The sequence below is a fragment of the Nuphar pumila genome, chromosome 13, assembly GCF_984573655.1.
Source record: "Nuphar pumila chromosome 13, dmNupPumi1.hap1.1, whole genome shotgun sequence".
In the NCBI taxonomy this organism is placed as follows: domain Eukaryota; kingdom Viridiplantae; phylum Streptophyta; class Magnoliopsida; order Nymphaeales; family Nymphaeaceae; genus Nuphar; species Nuphar pumila.
The window spans coordinates 20,269,414-20,280,788 of NC_143261.1; positions in this window are offsets into that span (position 1 = coordinate 20,269,414).

Genomic DNA, 11,375 nt, shown 5'->3' on the forward strand with positions numbered 1-11,375 from the left:
GGGAACTCATAAACCAACCACGGTGGGTGTGGTTTCATACTGGGTTTTGGTGACCACCATCCTCATAATCGCACCACACGACAAGGAATACAACATATAAGCATAACACCCCTTACCTCTTTGGAGTCTCATGATGACGCGACTACAACTTCTTCCTTTCGTTGGAGTAGCACACAACGTTTGCCAATGGAGGTCCAGTCGTGCAGCAATAGAAAACTCCACCACCAACTATGGAGGTCTGATCACCCAAGAGAGAGAGAGAGAGAGAGAGAGAGAGAGAGAGAGAGAGAGAGAGAGAGAGAGAGAGAGAGAGAGAGACGTCAATAGTGGGCTGGCGATTCTTTCTTGGTGCTCTATTTTAACTCCTCCACTACTTAGGGAGTTTTTGATTTTTAAATGCAAACCCAACCTCAATCCCACGATTTTTGAGGTGGGTACAATGCACTTCCAATTTTTCCCCCTCCTCCCTTCAGCAAAAGCTTCTCTAACTCTCCTTTTTGGTTGCTTTATTGGTACCTCCACCACATTTGGGGGGATTTTCCATGTTTCTTAGAAAAGAGAAGGCAAAAAGGCCAACTCCCACACGTTTATTGTGGGAGGGAATCTAGAAAGTAGGGGTTTAACTCACCCACGATTTTCTCTTTTTATATTTTTTTTTCAAGTAAAAATTTGAACTTGTGGTACAGAATGTTGGGCTGCCAAGAGACATCATATTAAAAAAATGAGTGTAGTTGAGATGCGGATGCTTAGATGGATGTGTGGAAATACAATAAAAGATAAGATTCGGAACGAGGAGATACGTAAGAAGGTAGGTGTTGCACCAATTGAAAATAAGATGCGAGAGAATCGTTTGCGGTGGTTTGGACATATTCGGCGAAGGCCTAATGATGCTTCAGTTAGAAGGTTGGAGAAATGGGAAAATATATTAGTTAAAAGAGGTCGGGGTAGGCCTAGAAAGACTTGGATGGAGATGATAGGAAAGGATATGAATACTTTGAACCTCACCGAGGACATAACATTGGATAGAAATGATTGGAGGAAAAGGATTCATGTGGAAGACCCAAAATGATTTTCTTTTTTGGTTCATATCGCTGACCCCAATTGTTTTGGGATGAAGGCGTAGTTGTTGTTGTTGTTGTAAAATTTTTAACTTGTGTGTGTAAAAAGAAAAATTTGTGCACATGGGATTTTGAACTTGGGTTTCCAACTTAATCAGTAATGAGCCCCACCACTTGTGCTATGTTGTTTTTCATTGCAAAGGGTGTGAATTAAATTGTATATAACCTTTTCAATTTCGTTCCGGATTTCATAAAAAAATAATGTTTTTCACTTCTACATGGGCGCACCATGAATTTTTAACTTGGGTTGTGACTCCAAACAATCATGTGCCCTACCACTACTCCACACCATCACTTGGTGTTTACTTTTGCAAGAAAATTCCTTTTATGTCATATTTGGACGTTTTACCTTGTTGATGAATTTCTTCCATTTTCAAGTGAGTTTTTCACCCGTTGGTTCTAAACTTGCACTCTCTCACCATAAACGTGCTTCGGATCTCACGCTATTATCTTGAAAACATCAGATTTCTCCACTTGGCCTCGTGAACCGGGTCGGATCATCGGATCTCGCTAAAGTTCAGATCCAAGTACCTTTTCTAGTATTCGTTACCGGGTTCGCTCTACTGGCTCGCAAGCCTCAAAATCATATTGAATATTTCATAAACTATATTATTTCACATAAACACACATTTTTATTTCATTGAAAATTCCTTAAAATTCATGGGTTTTACAGAAAGTGTAGCTACACAACATAGAGTCTTAATTTTAGATCTTAGAATTAGACAATGTCACAAAAGGGATAGACATAGGATAGATCCTAGAATTAAGTGGTGGGTACTGAAAGAAGCTAAACAAAGAATGTTTGTAGAGCAGGTAGTTAAGGAAGCTGATTGGTGTCTCGAGGAGGATTCAGACTCAATGTGGAATAAGATAGCGGGTGGCATGAGAAATGTGGCTAAGGAGGTATTGGGTGAGTCTAAAAGCGGTGCACCGCTAGGTAAGGATACATCATGGTGGAACGAGGATATCAACTTGGCTATTAAGGTTAAAAGAAAGTGTTATAGAAATCTAAGTAAGAGTCGTGATAATAAGAATTTGCAAAAGTATATGATAGCAAAGAAGGAAGCTAAAAGAGTAGTTCGAAATGCGAGAGATAAGGTATATAAGGAGGTTTATGACAAGTTGGATACCAAAGAGGGCGAGAAGGATATTTATAAGCTTGCAAAGATGAGAGATAGGAAATCGAGGGATTTGGGTATGATTAGATGTATCAAAGATGAAACACAAATGGTTTTAGTCAAAGATGAGGAGATTAAGGAGAGATGGAAAAATTATTTTGATAAGCTATTTAATGGAAGTCATGCTCAGGATCTTGGAGACTTGTCAATTCCTTTTCATGAGATGAATTGTGACTTCATGCGCAACATTCAAAAGAAAGAAATTGCAGAGGCTTTGAAGAAAATGAAATCAAGGAGGGCAGTTGGCCTAGATGGTATACCTATCGAGGCTTGGAAATGCTTGGGAGAGAAAGGTTTGAATGGTTGACAAATCTTTTTAACAACATTTGGCAGACAAATAAGATGCCTAATGAGTGGAGGAAGAGTACTTTGGTACTTTTATATAAGAATAAGGGTGATATACAAGATTGCACAAACTATCGTGGTATAAAACTCATGAGTCATACTATGAAACTTTAAGAGAGGGTGATTGAGTCTAAGTTGAGGAAGGTTGTCATGATATCAGAGAATCAATTTGACTTTATGCCTGGAAGATCAACTATGGAAGCTATACATCTTCTTAGACAACTTATTGAGAGAAATAGAGAGAGGAACAAAGATTTGCATATGATTTTTATTGATTTGGAGAAGGCATATGATAGAATATCTAGGGACGTTCTCTGGTGGACAATGATGAAGAAAGATGTTTCTCTTAAGTACTTTATTATAATTAAGGATATGTATAAAGGAGTAGTAATCAATGTCCGCACTTGTGGAGGGGTGACAACCAATTTTCCTATAACAGTTGGGTTACATCAAGGATCTGCTTTAAGCCCTTTCCTATTTGCTACAGTGATGGATGACCTTACGAAATCAATTCAAGAAAATGTGCCGTGGTGTATGTTGTTTGCTGATGATATTGTTTTAATTGATGAGTCTAGAGCTGGGGTTAATGCTAAGTTAGAATCATGGAGACAGACATTGGAAGCAAGAGGTTTTAAGTTGAGTAAGAGTAAGACAAAATATATGGAATGTCGGTTTAGTAAGCAACGAAGTAGTGATAGGAGTGTAGTGAAGCTTGGTGAGCAAGAAATGCCAGTTGATGATTATTTCAAATATTTGGGATCTTTCATTCAAAAGTATTGAGAAATTGATGGAGATGTAAATCATAGGATAAAGGTTGGGTGGATGAAATGGAAAAGTGCAACTGGAGTGTTGTGCGATCATAGAATGCCATTGCGGTTGAAGGAAAAGTTTTATAGGATGACTATTAGGCCCGCTTTACTATATGGTATGAAATGTTGGGCTGCCAAGAGACATCATATTCAAGAAATGAGTGTAGCTGAGATGTGTATGCTTAGATGGATGTGTGAAAATACAATAAAAGATAAGATTCGGAACAAGGAGATACGTAAGAAGGTAGGCATTGCACCCATTGAAAATAAGATAAGAGAGAATCGTTTACGGTGGTTTGGACATATTCGGCGAAGGTCTAATGATGTTCCAGTTAGAAGGATGGAGAAATGGGAAAATATATTAGTTAAAAGAGGTCGGGGTAGGCCTAGGAAAACTTGGATGGAGATGATAGGAAATGATAGGAATGCTTTGAACCTCACAGAGGACTTGGCATTAGATAGAAATGATTGGAGGAGAAGGATTCATGTGGAAGACCCAGAATGATTTTCTTTGTTGGTTCATATCGCCAACCCCAATTGTTTTGGGATAAAGGCGTAGTTGTTGTTTGTTTGTACAGGACAATTCATTTGAGTATATGTCTCTCTCTTTGTAATGAGTAAATGAGGTCATACAAGTAGGGATGGCAGTGGACCAGGGGAAAGCGGGGCCCCGCCCCACCTCGCCCCGTTTGGACCGTGGATGAAGGGTATGAAACGGGGATGGAGGATAAAATCCATCCCCGCCGCGGAGGCGGGGCGGGGGTGGACGTGCACTTTTCCCCGCAATATCCCCGCCCCGCCCCGCCTCATCCCAGTTTGGACCGGGGATGGAGGCGGGGGTGGAGGATAAAATCCATCCCCGCCGCAGAGGCGGGGCGGGGGTGGAGGATAAAATTTTGAGGCGGGGCGGGGGTGGAAACCTTGTCCCCCGCCCCGCCCCGCCCCGCCCCACTGCCATCCCTACGTACAAGAATATGGTCCCAAAGCTGTTAACAATTCCAATACCTAATTAAAAAAAAAAAATTCCAACAAGTGTTGGGTAGGGATGGCACTGGACCGAGGGGAAGCGAGGCCCTGCTCCGCTTCCTCCCGTTTGAACAGGAGATTGAGGACATGAAACGAGAATGGAGCTTAAAATCAAAACCCTGAGGGCGGAATTTTGATATGAGCAGTGGGTGGAGATCTTGTTCCCACCCAAGCGGAAAAAAAAGGCTAACTTATCAATTATTTTAATGGGGGCTGGCGTTTTCAATTATTACATTTAACCACCTACTTTTAAAAGTTATATTTCAAAAGACACACTTGGTTCTAAAATCAGTAGTCAATCGACATTAACTTAATGAAAGAAAGGATCAAAATACCCTCATTTCTAAAAATCAATCTCAGAGAGAAGTCCGGCTGCCCATCACCACTACCATTGTCTTCATTTTTGAGAGAAAGAGAGGGCATCACCACCACCAATGCCCCAATTTTTGAGAAAGCCCCATCACCACTACCACCAATGCCCTCATTTATTGCTCAATGGATTTAGAAATCATATGGCAAGGCTAAAGGTAGAGATGGTAGTGACTGTAGGGAAAACCATCACCCCCCTCCCTCTCTCTTCTTTTACAGGTGGTTTTTTGAAAAATGAAGGCATTTTATTTTTTTCCTTCATTAAGTCAGGGTCAACTGCCTGATTTTGGGATCAGGCGTGCTTTTGAAATATAACTTTGAAAAGCAGGTAGTTAAACGTAATAATTAAAATGTAAGGCACCCCCATTTATAGATGGATGATAAGTTAGGCACTTTTTTTGTAAATTATTCTTAATGATATAATCATATTTGGAGGGTTCCGAATCCAGTGCTAGCGTGGGAAACAAAGGCTAGTTTTCTTTCATAATTTCATAATGATCATCAATTTGTTTGAGAGAGAGAGAGAGAGAGAGAGAGAGAGAGCTACGCTGCATGGTGGGTATGCTGCAACCTGCTTGACACCACCCATCTTGGCATTTTAAGATGTGGGTGTGGTGTCTATCTCGAGAAATGTTGAGATGGATGATCATCAGCAGCGCGCCGCTGCATAAAATATGACCTAAAAAGGGAAAAAAATATTTTATAAATTTGCCGGCATTGGCAGGTTAGACAGGAATGAAAATGACCGGATCTGGTCAAGGGTGATCGCTTGGATGGACCCCAATCTTTTTTTTTTGTTAGCATTCATATTTTAGATGGACAGTGTCAAAATTGTTTGATGGACGGCTCACGATGAGCCATTTGTACATGCATATTGTAAATAATCGACATACAAGACAACCCCTAACCGCAGGGCTGGTAAAACGAGCCAAAAGAACCGGACAGAGAGGCGGTTTCAAGCTTGGCTCGTTCCTTGTGTCAAACCGGGTGAGCTTGAGCTTACGATGAGCCTTAGCTAAACCAGACAGCTCATTTATAAAAAAAATTATATGTAATTTTTATAATTGAATTTGGATCCTAAACATACCAAGCCAAGCTCAAACTGGCTGGTTTATGGAATAAATAATAGATTCAAACTTGTAGGTAATGGGATTCGACCTCTAGACTTATTGGTTATAAACCAATTAACACTTCAACCATGTAGGCTCTATGACATAAAATATACGTAAAATATATCAATGCTGTCATTCCATCTTTACTTGAAGGGTCTCATATTCCAATCCCACAAGGACCTGCCCATTTTGCCTTGAGTCCAGATCGTTCATCCATGATGATGAAGGGTTCTCAAGACTTTCGTGGGGCCCATCTGAGCCATGAACTATCCAGCCATGATTAGGGATGGCAGTGGACCGGGAGAAAATGGGGTCCATCCCGCCTCACCCCCATTTGGATCAGGATGGAGGTGGAGATCAAGGTTAAAATCAAAACCCATGCAGGGATGGAGGCGGGTATAAACTTACGCTTTCTCCTGCCCTGCCTCTGCCCCATCCCCGATCCCCATTAGTTAAATAACTAAAATGACTTTAGGGATGGCAGTGGATGAGGGAGAAACGTGCCCCTCCTTGCCTCATCCCGTTTGAACCGGAGATGGAGGACATGAAACGGGGATGAAGGTTAAAATCAAAACCCATGCAAGGATGAAGGCGGGGATGAAAGACAAAATTTTGAAATGGGGAGGGGGCGGAGGACAAGCGACGGTGGAGACCTTGTCCTCCGCCGCCACCCCAGTCCACTGCCATCCCTAGCCATGATTGTATTGTATCATATATATATATATATATATATATATATATATATATATATATATATATATATATATATATATATATATATATATATGCATGACTCGTCAACGACTCAGCTGACTCACTCATGACTGGGTCGGCTCGTCAATGACTCTGTTGGGTTTTGTAAAAAGCGAGTTAAACACATTTTTTTTGACCCAGTGAGTCAACCGAGTAACATAGTCAACCCAGCGAGTTTTTAAACTATGCCAAGAGATTTGAACCTAGACTACCTGCCTACACATCCCACTAGGCCAAACCCCTTTTGGGCAAAATTATGAAATATAAGCAATTTAGCACTAATGGTTGGATGACATCCATTCAAGACACTTGATTAGGTGCAGCCTAATTGAACAATTTAATTTAGTGTGCCACCTTTCATCTTTCGAGGATGGATCAAATGATTTGACAAAACACAAATTTCTCGTGTTGTGCGTCATTTCAATCACCATTCATTGCCTTGCCGTAAGCAATGGGGGTCCACCAAAAAGTGCTGATGTCATCATTTTACAATGAATGGTGGTGATTTCAAAGTTTGTGTCATATGGCTTGTGGGTTGTGCAGCCTAACAGCATATGGTGGTGCAGCCAGTGGCGGATTCGTGATTTTGCTTAAAGGGTGGCAAAAAAAAAATTAAGTTTCTAATATTTAAAATTTTCAAAACTTTTCAAAGAGGCATCACTTACTCGGTTGAAAATTTTCAAAAAAAATCAAAAAAAATTCTAAAATTTGTGCTTAAAGTGCGACAAAAAAAAATTGGTTTCTAATATTTAAAAATTTCAAAACTTTTCAAAGTGGACTATCACTTACTCTCGGTTGAAAATTTTCAAAAAATTTAAAATTCTTTTTCTTAAAGGGGGGCAAAAAAATTTTGGTTTCTAATATTTAAAATTTTCAAAACTTTTCAAAGAGGGCATCACTTACTCAGTTGAAAATTTTCAAAAATTTTTGCTTAAAGTTCGGGGCCAAAAAAATTCTGGTTTCTAACATTTAAAAAATTCATTTTATTTTTAAAGGGGGCATCACTTACTCAGTTGAAAATTTTCAAAAATTTTCTATACTCGTGAAAATTTTCAAAACTTTAAGAGGGACTTGAGACCCTCCTTGCCCCTGCTAGATCCGTCCTTGGGTGCAGCAGCACGCCAAAAGTGTGAAATCACATGGGTCCTCATCTTCCCTTGACAACCTATTTCATATCAGATGTTCAATTTCCTCTCCAAATCCAGAGATTTGTAGTCAGATAGGGAGTCACACTAGAGATCCACGGATTTCTGATATGAGATTCCTTGGCTCCCTATTTGATCCATTTTAGGTTAATTTTCAGATTGGTGCCTGATTTTTATCATAATTCAAAGATGTCACGTGTTTTTTAAAATTCTCAAAAATACAACTAAACTTTGTTAGATTAATAAAAAACCATATATAGTTTTAACATTAAATTAAAGCAAGTTGAATATAGGGATATCCAGTTTTTTTTTCTTTAAAGTTTTATCCTACTTTTTTTATTTCAAATATTTTTTCAACATGCGAAACAGGGCCTAAGAGAAAGAAAGTTACAAACTATTTAGGTTTTAAAACCTTGGACATGAGTGGCCTTGGCCATTTCAAATACATGATATATTAACTTGTGATTTGGCTTCTCAATAAGAGACATATTTTTGCAAATTATTATGTTTTTAAACACTAGACTTGAATGGTTTTGGTCATTTAAGATACATTTTTTTTTTAAAAGGCAAGCTAGGGTTAGAGGCAGACCCCTACCAGATATCTCTTAAGCCCCCCATGTGACAGAGGGATTCGAACATGGGCCTTCAGCTTGGCACAGGACTCCTCTTACCACATGGGATACAACCTCGATGGTGATCATTTAAGATATATGATACAATACAATTTATCTCATTTCAGAGAAGAAATTATTTCTCAGTTTTTTCACAAAATAGCCCCTACCTTATATATATATATATATATATATATATATATACACACACACGAGTAATGCATTCCTTAGGGCCCCTTTTTCGTTAGATCTCTTCAAAAATCATAATTTTAAGTATTTTTTATCACGTCTAACAACATAGATATGATCTATAGGTTTTGTTTAGTGGGTAGCAGCTTTTGGATTGTATACAGGTTTTTTTGGTGATCCAAAATCAATGGCTATGAATGTACCAGTTTTTTTCGGATCAGAAAAATATATTTTTTCATCGAAAAAACATGATCCAAGAATCGATATCCCACTAAATCGAACATGCTAAACACATCTAATATCTATCATAAAACACTTAAAACCTTTGGGGCAGAATGAGAAATGGGGGCTAATATGTTCAATTCTCATATATATACTTAAAATATGAGAAAAAAATTACTTAAAAATACAAAATTTTAAGGGGCCTATCAAGAACTAATTAACGAAAAAGGGGGCCTAATGAAAGCATTACTATATATATTGCAAAATAATCCTTGCTTTATACATGTTAACAAATATACCCTGCCTTTTCCGATAGTGTTTAGTCTGTAGACTGGTTCTTCCAGTAAAAGGACGTTAGACTAGCCATGGTCAGCCATTGACCATGTTAGATGATCACTGATTGACTATACACGAATCACGACTATCTTCCAAATCAATTTTCACATGTAAAAAAAAATTCATATGTAAAATTTTCTTTTTGCATGAGATTTTTGTCACTTCCAAAGCGTGCCCTTGATGTGGAGCTTATTGAAATAGAAAAGGTACTGCTTATTGCCCGATTCTCAAACTTGCATTAGGAATATATATATCTATATTTTCTCAAAAAAAATTGGGCATATCCTTTGCTTCAAAAAGGTATGATCTTTCTTAAAAGCGCTGACAATGTCCTCAATTCCAAAAGGTTTCGATCTGAACCTGAATTTGATCCAACTAAGACCCAAATCTCAATGAGCACCAATGTCGATGCAAAGGCTCGTATAAATCAAATAAATATCTAAATAAAAGGTTAAAAATTTCAGGGTGTTACATAGAATATTGTTTTTTTTCACAAGACGGTCTTCTCAATTTTTGTTTATTTTTATCTATCTTCTTTTCCTACTTCATCATTTTCTTCACTTTATCTCTTTATTTATTTAAAGTCCTCACTTGATGATAAATTAGACTTATTTTAAGTATTAGAAGAGGAACTACTTTTGGGTTTCTTCTTCACTTTCACTACAAAAATCATTCACATAATGTGTTGGAGGTTATTTTTTTAAGTTTGTTGCTCACAATGAAAAGATATTTCATAAAAGACGGCATCCATTGAAGTAGTGTATCTTTGAGTTTAGAGATTAAAGCACTCACAACCTTTTCTTTAAGAATCATACCCCCACAAACATACATTTTATTTTCATCAACTTCTTTATATTGGCATTTGGTACATGAATATAACATTTATAAGTAAACACTTTAAAATGAGAAACCGAATGCTTAATTTCATGCATTACTTGATAAAGAGATTTCATAGATATGTTACTTGATATAAGATGATTAACAACATAGCATGCACAATTCAAGGCTTCCGCTCATAGCTCTTTAGGTAATTTTTTTTCATAAATTCAACTTCTAATTACTTCACAAAATGTTCTTAACTTGCACTCAACCACACAATTTTGTTGTGGTGTGTGGGTACAAGTAAATTATTTCTTTATATGGTTATGCCAGCAATACTACATAAACTCATTGGACACATATTGTTTGTCATGATAATGAAATCATTTTTTTCATGATTGTAGAGCTTTGAAAACTTGTATTTGTCCCTGGTTAGATGATGGAAGCATCCAAAATCTATGATCCAATCATTATTGTAATCAATTAAAACAAAAACATGTTTATTAGTCCTTATGAATTCTTACACAAATGACATATCCCAATATTTTGTTTCATTTTTACTTGCGCTTGCATTACTTTTTTTTAATTTAACTCTGCAATCACGCTTTATATGATTAATTGTACTACATTGAAAGCATTTCATTTTTTGTGGCACATGAATAAAATTTTAATCATTTTTTCCCCCTTATTTTAAGATGACTATTTCTGTTTACAAGATGTAGATGAATTATTTTCCTTTTTTAGATAATAATGCATCTTCTTCTTGTCATGTATAGATTCATCTGCCAATTGTTTTGCTGAAACCTCTTCATGTACTAAAAGAATATTTAATTTAATAAGAGTAGAAAATTTAGTTTACCTTGTAGAGAAGTAACAAATGACAAATATTCACTCTTGAAGCAACAAAGAATTTGCATATTCATTCGAGTCTCACCAATGGTTTCATTAGGATCAAAACTATTAATTTCATGACATATATTTTTTACTTTAAAAAAAGAAGAAGAAATACTCATGTTACTTTGCTTCAAGTTTGTCAATTTATTTTCTAAGAAATGAATGCGGGCATTTTTTTTTAAAAGGCTTTCAAGGGTATCTCATACCTCTTTAGATCTCAAGATTTTGTATGTGATCAACAAGCTCTTTTAAAATAGATGCTCTCAAGACTTACAAAGTTTTTTTCACATCGAATATTTTATTTCCTCTTTGCTTCGGTATTTGCTTGCTTGATTGTCTTTCGGTATGGTAGTTTTGGGAGAGGGTGGTGTATGTTCCCCCCCAATGATTCACTGAATCCCACATTTGTGTTCGGGGCTTTGAATGAGCACCACGTATACAAGCACATG